We start from the raw sequence: 19,083 nt of genomic DNA, 5'->3' as shown, positions 1-19,083 counted from the left end.
CAGGATGTCAGGAGGAGAGATCCATGTGATAAGAGTTCATTGAAAGGATCAGTGGCTGATATAGAGGCAGACGGTGGGGGAGGGGTGAAGGGAGGAAAAACGGGGACATTGGTGGTGGAAAATGTACACTGGTGAAGGGACAGGTGTTGGAGTACTGCGTGACTGAAACCCAATCATGAACAACTTTGTGACTGTATTTCACAGTGATTCCATTAAAAGAGAGAGAGAAAGAGAGGGAGAGAGAGGGAAGGATAGGAAGAGAGGGAAATAGAGAGGGGAGAGAGGAGAGAGAGAAAGAGAGGGAGGAAGAGAGGAAGAGGGATAGAGAGAGGACACAGGGAGAGAAAAAAGAGGATAAAAGACAGGGAGAGGGAGAGGGAGAGAGAGAGGGAGGGAGAGGGAGGGAGGGAGAGGGAGAGAGGGAGAGAGTCAGGGGCTGTTGCCGCTGGCGTGTCTGCTGTGCTGGGGGTCCATCCCATGCTGCTACCGAGCCCCCTGCCCCTGCCCACTGTCACTGGCCTTACACCCCACACCCCTGTTAGTTAACGTTGGTCAGTTTGTTTTCTTGCCTCATCACACACCTGTGGCTCGTGTCTTTCTTGTGGTTGCTGTCTCCCTTCCCGTGGCCACCCTCTCGCTTCCCTGCTCCCCTCTCGGCTTGGGGCAAGGTGGAGAGCTGCAGAAGGGGTCCTGTAGGGAATGCCACCCCAGGCGGGTGGGTAGCCCCGGGACAGCCGCACAGTGACTGCGGGACCGGCACGTCCTCTGTGCTTGCCGTGCAGGCAGCTCTGGGTTGTGTTTGGAAATTGTGCTGGGCACATGAGTGGTCATTCCCAGGACACAGACTGGCGACCCCTTTGGGGCAGGGCTGTGTGGCGTTTGAGTAGTGCAGAGTGGTGCATCCCAGTGCTGCTGATGCCACGGGAATCGGGGTGATTCCCTTGGAACCAGCACGCAGTGGGGGGCCGCGGGGTTGGGAGGAGGAGCAGGGTTTAAGGTCGTGCGGGGGGCGGGGGGGAACTCCCAGCTGTGTCTGCAGTTCTGGGGCTGGGGGCGGATCTCTCCCTTTTCAGTTCCAGCAGCCTGGCTCCCGCATGGCACAGGGGGCCTGGTTTGATCTCTTATTTATTACAGAGAATATTCTCTGTTATGGTGAGTGCAGGTGGAATGAGGTTGCAAGGGCTGTTTCACTGCTGACATCGCCAGCCCTCCTGTTGGGGACCCTGGGACCTCCAGGCCACACCGCCACTGCACTCACCTCCTCGCTCGTTCATCAAGGGGAAGGAGCACCTACTGTGAGCCAGGCTTGCACCCGGGTGAGACACCACCACGGAAAGTGCCCGTGGAAGGCTGAAGGGTGTCCTCAAGCATCAGCCCTTGTCCCTGGGACCTGTGAATGTACCCTTCTTCAGAAAAATAAACGTGGCACATGCAATTGAATTGACATCTTTTATCTTTCATCTTTTTTTTTTTTTGCCACACTTGGCAGTGCTCAGGGATTACTCCTGGTTCTGAGCTAAGGGATCACTCCTGGCAGAGTTCAGTAACCATATGGGATACCAGGGGTTGAACCTGGGTTTGCCGTATGCAAGGCCTGATCTTACCCACTGTACTATTGCTCTGGCCCTGAGCTGACATCTTTTTTTTTAATTAAATTTTTTTTTTATTTTAACGAATCACCGTAAGATACAGTTACAGACTTATAAACGTTCATGACTGTGTTTCAGTCAAATAATGTTCAAACATCCATCCCTCCACCAGTGCCCATTCTCCACCACCAATGACCCCAGTATCCCTCCCCCTCCCCTCACCCCTTCCTACCCCCTACCTCCATGGTAGGCACAGTCCCTTTTACTCTCTCCTTTTGGGTGTTATGGTTTGCAATACAAGTACTAAGTGGCCATCATGTTTGGTCCATAGTCTACTTTCTGAGCTGACATCTTGAGGTGGATGAAAGTCTGGGTTATCCAGGTGAACCTGAAATGTGTCCACTGTGACCCTGGGAGACGGAGTACAAGGAAGCTGGGACGTGAGAGCCGAGAAGGGAGTATGAGCAGAGACAGAAGTTTCCCAGCTTGGAAGATGGGAAGTGGGGCGACCAAGGGATCCAGGTGGCCAGGTGAAGCTGAAAAGACAGGGAAGCAGGCTCAGTGGGGGCAGCCCCACCCACCCGGGCCCTGAGGCCCTGCAGGCTTGCCCTAAGTCACTGGCTCTGGTGGTCATAGCAAAGAAACAGGCCCCTCTTCCTTTGGGGCCTCTGACGCTGCTGCCTGACAGGGGTCACTGCTGGACTGGGACTCAGGCAGGGGATGATACCAGTGTGCACTCCGCCAAGATTTGACCCGAGTGGCCACACTTTTGTGCGGCCGCTCTGCTGCTGATTGACCATGATCTGGAGGCCAGCTAGACTAATTTTGGTCCCAGCAACTGCTTGCAGCCATGTCTCTAGACTGTGAACTAAGTCATAGCCCCACACCAGCCGAGGAGGGGAAAGAGCCTTCATTCTAGGTTTTTTTTCCCCTTTTCGGGGAGAAGTGGCATGGAGTCCAGTCCACCATATTATGAGGACTATTAAGCAGGTACAAACTTCGTGGTGCGGGAAGGAGAAAAAAAAAGACTTATGAACTTGAAACAGCAGGACGCGTGGGCAGTCTCGGGTCAGGGGCGATACCAGCATGCGCTCCGCCGAGATTCGACCCGAGTGGCCACACTTTTGTGCGGCCACTCAGCTGCTGATCGACCACGATCCAGAGGCCAGCTAGACTAATTTTGGTCCCAGCAACTGCTTGCAGCCATGTCTCTAAACTGTGAACTAAGCCATTGCCCCATGCTGCCCCAGGAAAGGAAATGATGCAATTTCTAACATAAATCTCCCTGAACTTAATTACTAAAATACTAAAATACAGAAATCCTAAACTACGCGGCTACAATAGCGGCTGCGCAACTTCATATCTCGTCATTCTCAGCAATGGAAAACTATCAAATGCTTCCTTGTCAGTAGGGCTGTTTTTTTGGGGGGAAACTCCAACAACAATAGTGAGTTTTGTGTTGAAATATGGAATGTAATCAAGGTAAAGAGAAAATGAAGTGAAATTTATCAGCTATGCAGGTGGGGGCAGGGGGTGGGGGGTGGGAGGTATAGTGGGGTTTTTGGTGGTGGAATATGGGTGAAGGGATGGGTGTTCGAGCATTGTATAACTGAGACATAAGTCTGAAAGCTTTGTAACATTCCACATGGTGATTCAATAAAACAAATAATTAACAAATATTATAACAGGGACTGGGAGGGGAACGGTGGGGGGCTAGCCCGAGGGGCTCCCGGCAGAGAATGGGGCAGCTGCCATGGGTCAGGGGCGGGAAGGGGAGGCAGTCTGGACTCTGCGCCCCACAGGGCAGAAGAGGTGAGGCTGGAAGTCAGTGTTGGGGCAGGAGGGGGCGGCGGGGCTGTGCTGCCCCCTGCAGGCGCCTCCCCCCACCCCCTCCCCCGCCTGCAGAGAGGGGGTTGGGGGGCTGTCCCAGCACATGTTTCTCTGGGCCTGCACTTTTCTGTGCTTCTGAGAGAGGGGTCAGTGCCTGGAGGCGGCCCAGGGCTGAGCCCCCAACCGGCATATTCTGAGTGGTCCAGCTGAGAGCAGTGGACTGAGCTGTGGGGTGATTTAGCTTCCTGATTTTGGAGGCTCTGGGGGTCACACCTGACAGTGTGCAGGGATGTTCCTAGCTCTGTGCTGAGGAGTGACCTTGGCCGTGTTCAGGGAACCGCACGTGGTGTCAGAGGATTTGAACCCTGGTCAGCCTCAGGCAAAGTCGGGGTCTTCCCCGTGGTGCTCTCTCTGGCCTCGCAGGTGATTTCTTAGACAGCTAGCCGCTAGTGGAGGCCGCGCGGAGCAGAGGAGGGGGTGGCACAGTCAGGTCTGCATGTCGGGAAAGCCTCCCTCTGAGCCCCACCACCCTGCGCCCCTTCCCTCTGAGCCTCTCCACCCTGCATCCCTTCCCTCTGAGTCTCTCCACCCTGCACCCCTTCCCTCTGAGTCTCTCCACTCTGCACCCCTTTACTCTAAGCCCCACCACCCTGTGCCCCTTCCCTCTGAGTTCCACCACCCTGCGCCCTGCACCCCTTCCCTTTGAGCCTCTCTACCTTGTACCCCTTCCCTCCAGCCTCTCCACCCTGTACAAATCCTTCCTTCCTTCCTTCCTTCCTTCCTTCCTTCCTTCCTTCCTTCCTTCCTTCCTTCCTTCCTTCCTTCCTTCCTTCCTTCCTTCCTTCCTTCCTTCCTTCCTTCCTTCCTTCCTTCCTTCCTTCCTTCCTCCCTCCCTCCCTCCCTCCCTCCCTCCCTTCCTCCCTTCCATTTGTTTTCGGGCCACACTGTTGGTGCTCAGGGCTACTCATCGTGGGCTCAGGAGACCATATGGGATGCTGGGGATTGAATCTAGGTCAGCTGCATGCAAGACAAGCACCCTCCCTGTTGTACTACTACTCTGGCCCCCTGTCTGTTTCCTGTCTCCGTGGTGTTACTGCTGCTCAGTGTTGGAGGCTGATGGTTAGAAATCAGCCCAGACTGTTGCGTCTGACTTATGTTCACAGACTTGGGATATGATAACTAAATTTGACTCAGTCCTTTAAATATGGACCCAACATATCCATGGTCCTGGGGTGTGGGGGATACTGGGGAGCACCATCTATCTTGGGAGTGCAGAGAGGAGTCTTTCACACTCCTTCCTCCTCCTCCTCTCCACCCCCTTAGCATGAGTACTAGGATGCAGACTGGCCTCTGGGCGGCAGGATGCAGCCCCCAGCAGTGTCCCTGTGCCATGAGGGCCAGTCACTGTCTACCCAGTCATAGGTAAGTTGGGGATATTCATGTCTTCCTTTTGTTTTGTGTTTTGTGCCACTGCCAGCTATGCTCAGGGATTACTCCTGGTGGTGTTCGGAGGACCATATGGGATGCCGAGGATCGAGCCTGGGTCAGCCACGTGCAAGGCAAACACCCTCCCTGCTGTACTATTGCTCTGGTCCTATTCTTCCTAATTGAAGTTTTGGGGGTTTCGATGAACTCATGGCTGCAATTATTCATGAATAGACAATACAAAACCCTCGTGCCAAGTGCGCAGAGGGCTCTTATGTGGTTAGCACCTGACTCTCAGGGGAAGGGCGGGGCCAGGGACTGGGGTTTCCTTCCAGCCCTCTCACTGGCCTGAGAGGATGCACCTTGGTAGTGGGGGTGCAGGGGGAGGGGGAGCCTGGGAGTGCCAGTCACAAAAGACCCATTGTCTGGGTCCTGTCCTCTCCCTGCCTGCAAGCCCTGCCTGGTTGCATTGATTTACTTCAAAGTTTTTAATGGGTTATAATTGGAAAAGGCCTGGGTGAGATTTGCATATTGATTTGACATTTAAGTATATGATTAAATAAAAGCTGACTGAGGTCATCACTTGACTAAATTGGCTTAATGAGTGTTGATTACCCTGTGCATGTTAATTTCATTTACCCTGATTACTCCATCCATCTTTCTCCAGGATCTATTAGCACCTTTGACTCAATTGTACTTGATGGGACACGAAGCAGGACAGGGGTCAGTGGGGGGTGGTCCTGAGGGGTTTTGCCTGCCTATCTCTCAGCTGTCTGCTGAGCCCCGGAGTTTCTAACCCCTGGTAGCATCTCTTCTCTCTGTCTCCCACCCTCTTCCTCCTAATCACAGAACCTGATCACCCGCCCGAAACGGCGCTGCTGCTCCTGCTGCCAGGCAGAAATCAGGTGCCGGGGAGAGACTGGGGGGTGGGGGAGTGACGAGCCCCCGAGGAGCCTCTCCCCACCCCGTGACACTGTCCCCTCATACACACAGGAGCACAGAGCTGAGGAGGGTTTGTAAGGTGGGGCCTGTGTCCTCTGTTGCTCCCTCCACGCCCAGTGCCTTCTCCACCACTGACCCAAAGGACCCACAGCAGGCTCCTTATCTGGCATCCATGTGGGTCTGGCCAAGCGGGACCCTGAAGGAGGAGGAGGAGGGAGGCGTGGGGAATTTCTTTCCCTGGTTCCTCCGCCTTGTCTACAGGGTCTCACTGCTTACTGGCCCATGTCCAGGCTCCCTCCACAGCTCCCTGGGCCTGCAACGGAGGCCTGCAGGTCCCACACTGGCCTGTGATTGCCATACATGCCCCCGTCCTGTTAGGGACAGACCCCTCATGCCCCGCCGTAATCCTTGGACCTACGCCATCTGCTTTCTGCCCAGACTCTGACTCACCCGCTAGCAACATACTTTTCCACTCGGAAAGCAGGACTCAAGGTCTGATGAGCAGGGGCCCAGCCACAGCAGTCCAGCAGGCCACGGTGCTGTCTCAAACCCAGGGCCCAGCTGGGCGGGCAGATGGTAACTGCCCCTGCCCCCAGCACCCTCCTCACTGGCTGCGGTGCATATCCAGGAACCATGGGGTCCCCACTCACTGCCTCCCTCCCTCCCTCCCTTCCTTCCTTCCTTCCTTCCTTCCTTCCTTCCTTCCTTCCTTCCTTCCTTCCTTCCTTCCTTCCTTCCTTCCTTCCTTCCTTCCTTCCTTCCTTCCTTCCTTCCTTCTTTCCTTCCTTCCTTTCTTCCTTCCTTCGTTTTCCTTCCTTCCTTCCTTCCTTCCTTCCTTCCTTCCTTCCTTCCTTCCTTCCTTCCTTCCTTCCTTCCTTCCTTCCTTCCTTCCTTCCTTCCTTCCTTCCTTCCTTCCTTCCTTCCTTCCTTCCTTCCTTCCTTCCTTCCTCCCTTCCTCCCTTCCCTCCCCTAGCAGTGTTCTGGAGACCAAGGGCCCCACTGGCAACTCTTGGCCAAGCATTGGTTCAGGGCAGGGGCCCAAGGATGGGATGCTGCTCCAGCCCCCTGGGTGTCAGGTGAACCTGAGCCAACCCCAGGAGCAGTGGGGGCCTCCGGGACCACAGCCAAGGGTATTAGAGGGACGGAAGTCAAACCTAGGTTGACCACCTGCCAGGCTGTGTCCTAACTACTGTACTATATCCTGGCCCCTTGAGGTTTATTTAAAAATTTAATTTAGTTATTAGAGCATCATGGCTTACAAAGTTGTTCACAGCAGAGTTTCATGCATATAGTGTTCCACAGCAATCCCACCACCACCAGCATGACCTTCCCTCTACCAGAGCCCCCAGGTTGCCTCCCCCAGCCCACCTGTCTCTTTAACAGGCACATTGCAGTTTGGTTGCTGTAGGTTGAGTCTCCTGCTGTCAGTGTGTTGTCTCTGTGGTTTAGATGTGTGTGTACCTGCCCAAGGACCTTCCCTGACCCTGTCATCTCCCGTCCTCTACTTCTTTTACTTTCTTTTTTGTGTTTTGGGGCTATATCCAGTGGTAATCCAGGTTTGCTCCTGGCCCTGTGCTCAGGGATCACTCCTGGTGGGCTCGGGGGACCCATATGAAGTGCCAGAGACCAAAGCTGGGCTGGCCGCATGCAAGGCAGGTGCCCTGCCTGCTGCACTATTGCTGTGGCCTCCACCCTCCACTTCTCACTCTCCCTCAAGTTTTCCCTTTCCCTGTGCTTCTACAATTTAGGGCCAGGGTAATCTTTAATAGCACGGTAGCACTGTCGTCCTGTCATTCATCAATTTGCTCAAGTGGGCACCAGTAATGTCTCCATTGTGAGACTTGTTGTTATTGTTTTTGGCATATCAAATACGCCACGGGTAGCTTGCCAGGCTCTGCTGTGTGGGCGGGATACTCTCGGTAACTTGCTGGGCTCTCTGAGAGTGGTGGAGGAATCGAACCTGGATCGACCGCATGCAAGGTAAATGCCTTACCTGCTGTGCTATCGCTCCAGCCCAATCTTTGATACCCTTTGATATTCCCCCTTTGATACCTGCATCCCCCGGTCCAGTTATTCTATACAGCTCAGTCTTTCTTCTTCTGATTTGAGTGTTTTCCAGCAGGGGTAATCCCTGGCAGTGCTCAGGGTTGCCTGAGCCATTCCCACTTCCTGGGTGAGGAAACTTAAGTTCAGAGAGGTTAAGACACTGACCCGCGGTTTGCTCCCAGGGGTGCTCAGGGGACCCTGCAGAGTAGGGGGTCAAACTCAGAGCCTCACACACAAGAGGCGAGGGCTCCCTGGTCCTAGAATCTTATTTTCTGATCCTTCTGCCCAAGGCAAGTGCCTCCCTCCTGCCCCAGGCCCTTGCTGCCACCATCTCAGGAGCTGCCCCTGTAACGGCACGCCCCGGTCAGTCTCAAACCCACACAAGTTTCCACCTTGTCCCCATCCACCTGCTCCTGCTGTCCTCCGTACTCTGCTCCTGGGTCATTCGGCCGCAGGGTCCCTCTGAGCACTGCTTCTCCAGACAGAGGGTTCCCAAAACCAACCCCTGCTCTCCTTCCCGGGCCCCGTGTGGACCACGCTCAGCGTCCTGCCCAGCTTCAGTCTCAGAGAGCAGAAAGGTGAACTGAGACTTCTGGGGGTGGGGGGTGGTGGTGGGGTGAAGGTTTTATTGGTGGGGCTGTGGGGGCGGGCAGTGCTGGGGACTGGGGCTCCCAGGCATAGCCTGGACTCAGTTTTCTGAACTGTGACCCAGGCCCCAGACCTGAGACTCTGCCACCCCTGCTGGGCTGCCCCTCCCCTCCCTCACTCTCCTTCCTGACACAGATACCCCACTCTCCGTTGCCAGATGAGCAGAAAGCTGAGCTTGAACTCAGGGTCTCTGTTCCACTCACTCTCTCATCCTCACTCCTGGACACCCTGGTGGTGGGTGTTGGGGTGACGGGACCTTGGGACTTTCCCAGCCTCCGTTTGTCCTCGGCAAAGGACAGATGTCAGACTCGCCTTCGGCCCTTGGTGTGGCAGCTATGGGACTGCCCTGGCAAAGGGAGTGGCTCATAAAAGCAGCCCTTGGCTCTCACCCTTTGTAGACTGCAGGTAGGTCAGCCTCTGTCTGAAGGGCCAAGGGGAGGCCTCCCTTGCCTGTCCCTCCAGGTCAGCCCCAGACCCCTGAATGTCCTGACTGGCAGCGGCATCCCCCTCTTACGCCACGGAAAGCTGTCAGGTTGGATCAGTTCCCAGCAGGATGCCACCTCCTATTGTAAGGTAGAGCTGCACAGGCCCTCTTTGGCAGGAAGGTCACACCCACAGATGCTGAGGGTTCGGGCACAGCAGACCTGGGGAAGACATTTCAGCCGGTTAGTGGGAGCAGGAAGAATGAACCGGAAGCGCTTGGCATAGAAGGCGGGAGGAAACATCAGTCTCGCTGGGCCCGGGGCCAGCAACACTTGGGCACTTGTCTGAGGCCCAGTCCATGGGAAGGGGCTCGGCTGCTAGCTCAGAGCCTCAGGTGGGGGCGGGGCGCAGAGGAGTTTGGGACTCAGCACCACTGGTTGGACTGTGAGTGGAGGTGACTCAGAGATGGGACGTGAAGCTCTGGAGGGGTCCAGAAATGCAATCCTGTGCTTCTGGCACATTTCTCTCACCTTATGGGGCTGAGAAATAACAACATTTTTGGAAACTTGGAAAGCGTAGATTAAAGAAAAAGAACCCAAACCTTTTCTTTTTTCTTGATGGGGAAAAATAGAAATTTGGGGAGAATTTGAAGCATATGCAAGACTTATTTTTGTAGCACCCTTTTCAGAGCTAAAGTCACTCTCTCAATTTAGGAGTGCAAAGGCAACCTTATGTAATTTGGTCTGCTCAGTAAAACGATGGCGTTTTTTCCAAATTCCCTAAAAAAATGATAGCTAGCCCAGACAATACGACTAATTTGCTAATGGAGTGAGTGAAGCTTGCCCTGCGAGAGGCTTGATGACACACGGGCCTCCGTGCAGCTGGGCCTCACGAACCTCGGAGGGGAGCAGAAGGGGTGGATGGTGAGGCAGAACACTCACGGGTAGTGCAGTGCACACAGCAGGAGAACAGTCATACGGACACCAGGAGGTATTCGGTGATACTTGCTCATTGCATGCAGTCCGTCATGACAAGGCCCTCCCCGTCTGGCAGAGGGGAAAACCGAGGCTCCGAACAGATCAGCCACTCATAGCCCACGGCTGGCTGTGGCTTGCAGTTCACTTCCCCATGAAGATCCGCTGCCAGCTCTCTAGACAGCCTGTTTTGTGGACATGTGAGTCTCCACGAGAGACCCTGGGGGTGCCTTGCAGCTGGACGAGAGACTCTGTGAGCACGAGGGAGCCCTGAGCCCCACAGGCACTCAGACAGGGATGAGGCAGGGATCCTGGGGCGGGGGGGGGGTGGAGAGTGGGGGCCTTGCATACCAGAGGTGCCAGGGGCAGGTGGGAGCAGGATGTTGGGGGCAGACACCCTGGGGGACTTGGTGCCAGGAGACCCCAGGTAGGGTGCAAGGAGTGGGAATGCAGGGAGCTGGGAAGAAGGTGCCCTCCCAGTGAGGAACATCTGTGCCTTCCACAGAGCCAGAGCTGGCACCGGCGGGGGAGTGAGGAGACCACCCCATGCCCAGGCCTGCCCTTCCTCCCAGAGCTCAGTGCCCATGGCAGCGTCCTGCTCGTTCCATCCTGTACGACCTCCCTGGCTCCTGAGGATGGTGGCCCCCAGAATCACTGCCCCTCCTTCCCTGGGGCCCCACCCTCTCTGCTGGGCCTGGGTAGTTTAGTCGTCTTTCTGGGCTGTCTATGCCCGCCCTGCCCCGCTGCCCACCCTCCCACCCCCCAGCCCCCTTGGATACCTCCCTCCAGCGCAGGTTTCTGGACCCCTCCAGGAGGAGGGAGCTGGTTTCCTGGACAACTGTGGGGTTCGGAGGGGGGAAGCAGGGAAACAGGGGAGGGGGAGCTGGTATTCCTGCCGCCGAGGGCTTAGAGGGAGCATATGCCATCCCTGCTGCCCCGTGAATTATTCAGCGGCCGTGAGCACTGACTCACTCAGCCGTCTGCCGGCTTCTCCAGAACCTTTCTGCTGTTTCCTCCTTGGCAAGCCCACCGCAGCCTCTGTCTTGGGGGCTTAAAAATCTCAGTCTGGGCCCCCATCCTCAGGACATTTGTATCTGGTTTCTTTGGCTCTCTTTCCCTTCTCTGTGACGCTGCCATCTCTCTCCCGGGAGTCGGGGTGGGGCTGATTCTCTGTGCTCAGCCCCGGGAGTGCAGATGTGGAAACGCCCAGTCGGAGCCCAGCAAGGTCTGTGCGTAAGACCTGTGCGCCAGACCCGGAGTCGCCCGCACAGCTTGAGTTCTGGGGTCTCAGCATGGCCCCTGGGCCAGTCAGCAGTGAGGCTCTGCCTGAGGCTGCAAGGGCACTGGGGGGAGCTGGGGAGGCTGGCTGGGAGGTTCTATCTATCTATCTATCTATCTATCTATCTATCTATCTATCTATCTATCTATCTATCTATCTATCATCTCTATATCTTTATCTACATCTACATCTACATCTACATCTAGGTTTGTGGGTCACACCTGGTGGCACTCAGGGCTGGAGAGAGAGTGCAGTGGGTAGGGAATGTATCTGGCATGTGGCCAATAAGGGTTCAATCCCCCGCACCCCATGTGGGCCTCTGAGTACCCCCAGGAGCAACTCAGATGTTGGGGCACTGTGGAGGCTCTGGTTGGCCGCCAGTCGGTGCCTCTGTGCTGGTAGTCAGCCCCATTTGAGTGCAGGCCTGGGTCTCCTCAGGGCTGGAGACTGGAGGGTCTGACAGACACCCCGCTGGGAGCAGGAGGGAGCTGAATCTCCTGTGCTCAATGGACTCAACCCGGAAATGTGTGGAAATCTGTGTCCTGGGGTGGACATGTGTGTCCTGGGGCTGGACATGTGTCTCCTGGAGGTGTACATGTATGTCCTGGGGGTGGAGACGTGTGTCCTGGAGTGGACATATGTGTCCTGAGGGTGGAGATGTGTGTCCTGGGGGTGGAGATGTGTCCTCTGGAGGTAGACATGTGTGTCTGGGGTAGAGACATGTGTTTTGGGGTGGAGACGTGTGTCCTGGGGGTGGATATGTATCTCCTGGAGGTGGACATGTGTGTTCTGGGGTGGATATGTGTGTCCTGGGGTGGATATGTGTGTCCTGGGGTGGACATGTGTGTCCTGGGGGTGGATATGTATCTCCTGGAGGTGGATATGTGTGTCCTGGGTGGACATGTGTGTCTTGGGGTGGACATGTGTGTCCTGGGGTGGACAGTGTGTCCTGTGTCCAGGGCCAGGCCCTCCCGCGTGGGTTCCCTGCTGGAACTCTTGCAGCAGTCCAGGCTCCTGCATGTGTCAGCCCCAGTGGCTTCTCCCTCTCTCCCACTGCTGTCTTCTCTGCTGCCTGGGGCACCCCGAGCGACTGTCGAGGGTGTTTGCTGCGTTGGCCCAGCTCAGGGTACAGTGAGAGAGGCCCCATGGATGAGGAGAAAGGCGTGAGCACCGAGAGTGGCTCTGGGGGCCAGCAGCTCCTAGGGGTCATTGTTGTCTTTGCTTGGACACTGAGGCCGGGCTTAGTGCAGCTGCTGGCAAGGGGAGGTGAGGGCGGCTGGGCCCCAGCAGAGAGGTTTGCTCTTGAACTTGACAGCTTCCCGTGTCTCTGTGTCTGGCACCAGGGTGCAGCTTTGAAGGTCTGAGGTCAGTGGGGGCTTGACTGACTCCTTGATCCTCCACCTGCCCCCCCAGCCTGTGATTCAGACCTGGTTCTCGCTGGGGAACTCTGGAGAATCTGCCCCCTCTTGGCTCCCAATGTACCTCCTGGAGATGCGACCCCCTTCTGCTAGTGGATTCTCACTGCTCCCCTTCCTGCACCTGCTCAGGGTTGCCTTGGGGTCTGGGCCCAGGGGTGGGCTTGCTCTTGGCTTAGGTGGTTTCTTTGCCTCTTCTTCTGTGCCTGGGTCCTACTGACTTTCAAGTATCCTCAACTTCCCACCACCATGTGGGGATATGGCAGTCACCCCTGAGGCTGCCTCAAGTCCTCCAGCCCCTGGACTACCTCAGCAACTGGACATCCAGTTCCCTTCCCATCTGTGTCCACGCCCCCCACTAGAAATTGCTTCAGTTCTGGGGCTGGAGCAATAGCATAGCGGGTAGGGCGTTTGCCTTGCACACGGCCGACCCGGGTTCGAATCCCAGCATCCCATATGGTCCCCTAAGCACTGCCAGGGGTAATTCCTGAGTGCAGAGCCAGGAGTAACCCCTGTGCATCGCCAGGTGTGACCCAAAAAGAAAAAAAAAAAAAAAGAAAAGAAATTGCTTCAGTTCTGGGCATCATGTTGCTATTTGGATGACGACCACTAGGGGGACTGTGAGGTCCAGGCGAGAGTCACCTTGAACAAAAAGTGCCTGGGTGGTGGGTAATGAGGGTCTCCCCAAATCTGTGCATTGCAAAAGCCAAACAAAACTAAACCTGAAGCCATGTGAACATGTGTGTCTGCACACGTGTGGATTCGTGTAGGCAATAGAACATATTTAACAAAGCACAGCTAACTAATCTTGAAAGCTGACAAACATACAAAAAGGGATGGATAATTCAGAGCAAGATGTACCTAAAAGAAAAAAAAAAGTTTAGGTAAATCAGACATCCTCATTAGCCCTGAACTGTTAATAATTAAGCTTAATTTCATTTTGACTCTTCACTTCCCTCGTTCTTGGGGCAATTTAATTTCGGCTTCTCCAGGTTTGTCTGTGCCCCTGAGACCTCGGGGTGAGCTCACCGTGATGTTCAAGCCCCATGCCTTTGCTTTCTCGGCTCTAACTGCCCCAGGGAAACAACCTTATCTGTGATTGCTTTCTGCAAATCCCAGGAAGGCCTTTGGTCTCCTTTGTCTGTGCTCCCGCCCTCCACTGGCTCACTTTCTTAGCAGACACAAAGAGTGGAATCATGCTACAGGGGTTACCTTTCCCGGGGATGCTCCCCCCCGCCCCCCAATCAAGAACAGTCTTCCCTCACCCTGATCTTCCCTGGTCAAACTTGTCAGCTTTTGGAGCTGGGTCATGTCTGAAACCCTCGTCGGCTCCTAATTCTCCCGGTTGTCCATTGGCTGCAGGCGTCTCATGCCACTCTATTCCCTGCCTTTATGATTAGACCCAGGGTGACTCCAGTTATCTCCCACTTCGCTTTTTGAGACGGTGCCACGATCACCCCGAAAGTGCATGGCATTCTCATCGGGATAGAGGGTGAGCTCCAGGCTGCTGGTGGTGTAAGGTGGGGGGGCAGACTAGGAGCTCCACTCCTTCCTGGCCCCTGAGCCGTAGGGAAGGAGTTAGGAGCAAGGTGAGAGAGGGAAGGACAGGGGCCAGAAGTTTTGCTGAATTTAGCTCAACGTTTGCTAGCATTCTCAAGTTCTGGGCTTAGTAAACACATTGAGAATATCACAGCATGACCAATCTCTGTAAGCTGAAGAATACAAGGGAACATTAAAATATGGGGGCTCATTCAAAAAGTATGAAAAGTGTCGGGACATGACAATACTTTTTTTTTTGAGCCATATCTGGTGTTGCTCAGGGTGTGCTCAGGGGGTACTCCTGGTGGTTTCAGGGGACCATATGAAATGCCCGTGATTTGAACCCAGGTTGGGTGCACACAAAACAAGTGCCCTACCTGCTATACTATTGTTCTGGTCCCAAAATGTGACAATGCTTTAAACCAAGGGCAGGAGAGATGGGGACAGGCTGTGTGCTAAGGTGCCTGAGTTCCCCGAGAAATAAAGTTGGAGAAACACAGAAAGAAAGACCTGGGTGCAGGTGTCTTCCTTGGGGGATGCTGAGGCAGGAGCAAGGAGGGGAGTGAAACAGGGAAGTGGAGAAACCGAGGAAAGCCAAGGTCATCAGATCCGCATGGTGGGACACCCACTTCCCCCACTTTCAGCTGAGTTTCCCCATCACCACGTTAGCCAGGTTCCTGGGGGCATTTGAGAAGAGGAAGAGACCCCTCTCCCACCCCGGGTCCTTTAAGGAAAGTCTTTATTGCTGGCGGGAGCTGTGTCCACAGGTGTGGCCTGTTTCGAGGGGTGAGAGGTCAGGAGCAGACTCCTGCATGAGCGGAATGTGATTGTTCCACAGCATCCAGCCCCCGGCCCGGCCCCTACTATAATCACAGCTCTAGTGCTGGCCCTCCTGGGGGCTAGTTATTTCCTCCACTGCCATTGCGAGCAGGGGCCAGGCCCGGGCTGATTAGCTCTCCAGGGCCGTGGCCGGTGGCCGGGCTGCCCGAAGTCGCTGCCTAAGCAGCCTGCTGCTGTCCCATTTGTCACCGGCCTTCACACTCACGCCGTGACCTGCTCAGAGTTGGGGAGAACTGGTCCCGGACGGCCAATGTGGAGTTCCAATTTAGAATTTCCATCCATTTACCAGGGAATCACCCCTAAAGAACACCATTTACGGAGCTGACAAAGGCCAAATTAGATTTTAGATTCCCCCGCTGTGTGGCTGGTAGGCGGGGGATGGGAGGGCAGGCAGGCCAGGGCCGGCTCGGCTCTGCATCCGCAGGAAGGTGCTCGCTGGACGTTACCTGCCCCCGCCCCAATTTCTGCAGCAGCCTCTGCCCGTCCCTGGCCCACAGCTGCCACCACATATCGGGTGCTGGCCTCGGGAGCCCCTCTTGTTTCCTGTGGCCGTCTTCCCTAACCCTTTGGCCTTGATCCTTGGGGGACTCTGCCTCATTTTCTATCCACTTAGCTGTTGTATTTGGCCGATAATGCCACTTTTCTCTGTCATCAGAGCCGGGGGCAGAGAGAATACACAAGCTCATCCTTATTTGGGGGCGGGGGGAGGTTCAGGGCACATCTGGTTTTGGCTCTGTGCTCAGGAGTGACCCCTGGTGGTGCTCCGAGGATTATGGGCGCCAGGATTCAACCAGGGTCACCCACATGCAAGGCCATCCAAGCACCTCACTCCTATCCCATCTCTCCAGTCCCAGAGCCTGTGTTTTATAGGGGCCACACCAGGCAGAACTCCAGTGCTCAAGTTTCTCCTGATGATGTGCTGGTGGGTCTGATGGTTCAGGGCTCGGCCGGCAGTGCTCGGAGGCCACCAAGGCTTTTCCTGGCAGTGCTGGGGGGGAGTGCTGCATTACCAGCTACTGAACTCAGAGCTTAGGACAGACTAGGCAAGGTCACATGATCTATTTTCCCACCCCGCCCCTCAGTACTGTTTTACTTCCTCCCTGGACAAATGGGCAAACTAAAAAGGGGAAATGTTCTGTCCAGGCAGAAAGATGGGCAGAAACCAGCTGTGAGCAAAGGGAGGTGGGGGAACGGTGTGGGGGACACCCGAAGGGTGCCACTACTGGGACGGGCTCCCACTCCTCACGGCCACTCGCTCTCTGTGGCCTGGCGGTGGCAGGTGTTTGTCAGTCTTAGTTTAGGGCTCAATCACGTGACCTGCTGCGGCCAGGAGGAGTCAGAGCGGATGGGCTGCGAGCAGAAGCTGGGACTGTGCCAGCAGTGAGGGGCGTGTCCTTGCTCTGTCTCCACACCAAGGACCCATCCCAGACTCAATTCAGGCCAGTCCCAGCTCAGCAGAGCCCTGGGGTAGGCAGAGTCCCGGCCACACGGGGCGACATTGAGGAGTGGGGGCTGGACAGGCTCAGACCTGTGGCCGTGGTGGCCATGGTAGGTCCATGAGAGGGAGGACAGGAGAGGTGGGTGGGGCCCCTTAGCTTGTGGCTCTCAGGGCCAGGCAGGGGGCAGGTTTGGCTTCCTCATAGAAGGTACAAGTCGGGGGTTGTTGCTCTTGTGCACAGGTGGGAGAGCAGTCGAGAGGAGTGCCACAGAGACAGGACGTGATGGGGATGGGGACCAGAGGGGGTGCCGGGCCCCATATTTTGCCCAGGCACTGTGAGCCCCCTCTACGGGCTGAGTTCTTAGGGCATCATCATGTGGCAGGACCTCAGGACTCGTCTCGGTGCCTGTGACTGCTCCCTGCTCCTTCCTTCCGTCCCCAGGACTCCCCAGCGGGCCAGGCCTCTGCTCTGCCCTGTCCTCGAGTCCCCAAGGGCCCGGCACCCCACACTGGTCCAATCCCCCTCTTGTCCCACCTTCCTGCAACCCCGGCCCCTGGCCCCTAGACTCCACACCTGCTGCCCATCTCCCAGGTCAGGGTGCCGAGGACAGTGCACGGGGTCTGGCATCTGATTGTCTCAAGTTCAAACCCCAGCACTGCTGCTGAGCGGCCGAGTTTCCCCAGACCCGTCACTCAGCCACTAGAGTCCCGGCTACTTTGCCTGTATGTCAGGGGCAGTGACCAGCCTGACTTGGGCTTACGGTCATGATGCCTGTTACTCGTGGCATTCAGCATAGGGACTGCGTGGAGAGGAGAGACAGTGGTTCCCCACAGGCCCCGAAACTCACCACGCCCCATCCTATCTGTCTCCCTGTCAGGAGTCCCAGCTGCTGACCAAAACTCCCTCCTGCCCTGGAGAGGGAGCACAGGGGCAAGGGATGTGCTTGGGTTCCATCCCCGGCATCACATACGGTCCCCTGACCTCTGAGCACAGAGTCAGGAGTAAGCCCTGAACAAGGTGAGTGTGACACCCACACCAAAAAGAAATAAACCCCCCACAGACCTCCCCCTTCTCCCATCCAGCCCTCCCCTCACACCCAGGTTTGCAGACCACCTCACGTGACCTGAGCTGTGAGGGTCAAGGTCATCAGATGGGGCTCCTGGGTCTCAGCTCCTTGTGTCCTCACCCCACTGCCTCGGGGAGGGTCCCCGTGGCGCCTAGCCCCTCGCCCCCACCTCCAGCTCTAAGATGCCCTCCCTTACTCAGATTCTCTCGTCTTTCTTCATCCACGAGTTCCGGCCACACCTGGACTCTGCGATGGGGCCTTGGCAAATAATTGAGCCTGAAGTGACCTGAAGAAGTTGCTCAGTCACCAGCCCTAAAGCACAAGGACCAGACACAGGATCTGGGGCTGATAGGACCCTCCGTGGTGCCAGCTCTGCCCAGAGAAGGCTGAGCTTCTGAGAAGAGGGGGCGCTCCATAGGAGGAGCTGACTACCCCCCCATCCCCGCCAAGCCCAAGGATGCTGCCCTTGACAGGACCCCCCAGACTCTTACCTGCACAGGAAGCCCCAAGGGGGCAGTTGGGGAAAAACCTATTAAACCAACTTTGCAAAGGCTAATGGGGCGCGTCCCCGTCTCGGGGAGGCGGCATCTCGACTCCTGCGAGGCTCCTTCCTTTCACTCTCTCCCCTCTGGAGAAGCCCATGTTCTCTCTTAAATGCATCTCTCTCTTCGTCTCTCTGTCTCTCTGTCTCTGGGCTGCTACGTCTTCTGCCCCCACTCCTCCCGCTGACATAGTTTGTGGACCCGCCCCCCCCCAGACCTGCATTTCTGCATCTTTGGGGGCAGCCACTGCAGTCACCTACAATCTAACACACCCGCGTCTTCTTCCTCTCTGGGTGAAACCCTCGGTGGCACATCTGCCTCAGCATCCCCCAGGAGCCAGCCCTCAGGCCCCCTCACTGCCTGCCCCGCCGGTGTGAAACCAACACTCCTGCAGATTCCTGCCCGTTTCCGGCTCTTTCCTCACCAACCCGCGCCTCACCGCCTCCATTCTGGCGCCTTCTCCAGTCTCCGCCTAAACCATTCCCACCAGAGCCTCCGGTGACCCACTTACCAACCCAGAGGCACATCCCTGCAGTACTCTGCCCGCTCCTTGCTCCCTGCAAACTCTCTCCGCCCCCCGCGAGAAGCTCTGCCCCTCTCCCCAGGACCCTTCTTTGCTCCCTGCCAGGGTGAGTCCTCGGGCGACTCTGGTCTCCCTCTTGGGAAGTGCCCTCTTACCACACCACACTGACAACGGTGGACCGCCTGCATTGACTCCAACTCTGCCCACAGCACAACCTGAGCCCCAGACCCAGGCCCCCCGCCCCCGCCTATCTGCCTTGCAGACTCTGTCCCTAGTTACTGGGGCATCCCAGGACTGTCCCCAGTACCTCCTCCAGCCTGGAAGCCATGTCCCTTCAAGCCGACTAGGATGCTGCCTTCCCTGCACACCAGGACCTTCACACTCACCCCTGCATATTCTGGACCTCCACCCGCATCCCTGCTTATTTAGGACCTTCACACCTGGCCCTGCATATCTGGGGCCTTCACTTGCTCCCCTGCACGTCACCTTTGGGACCTTCACACCCACCCCTGCATATCGGGATCTTCACATTCACCCCTACCTGTTTGGGGCCTTCACCCCCT

This window comes from Sorex araneus, chromosome 5 (assembly GCF_027595985.1).
Source record: "Sorex araneus isolate mSorAra2 chromosome 5, mSorAra2.pri, whole genome shotgun sequence".
NCBI lineage: Eukaryota > Metazoa > Chordata > Mammalia > Eulipotyphla > Soricidae > Sorex > Sorex araneus.
This window is presented reverse-complemented; position numbering follows the sequence as displayed.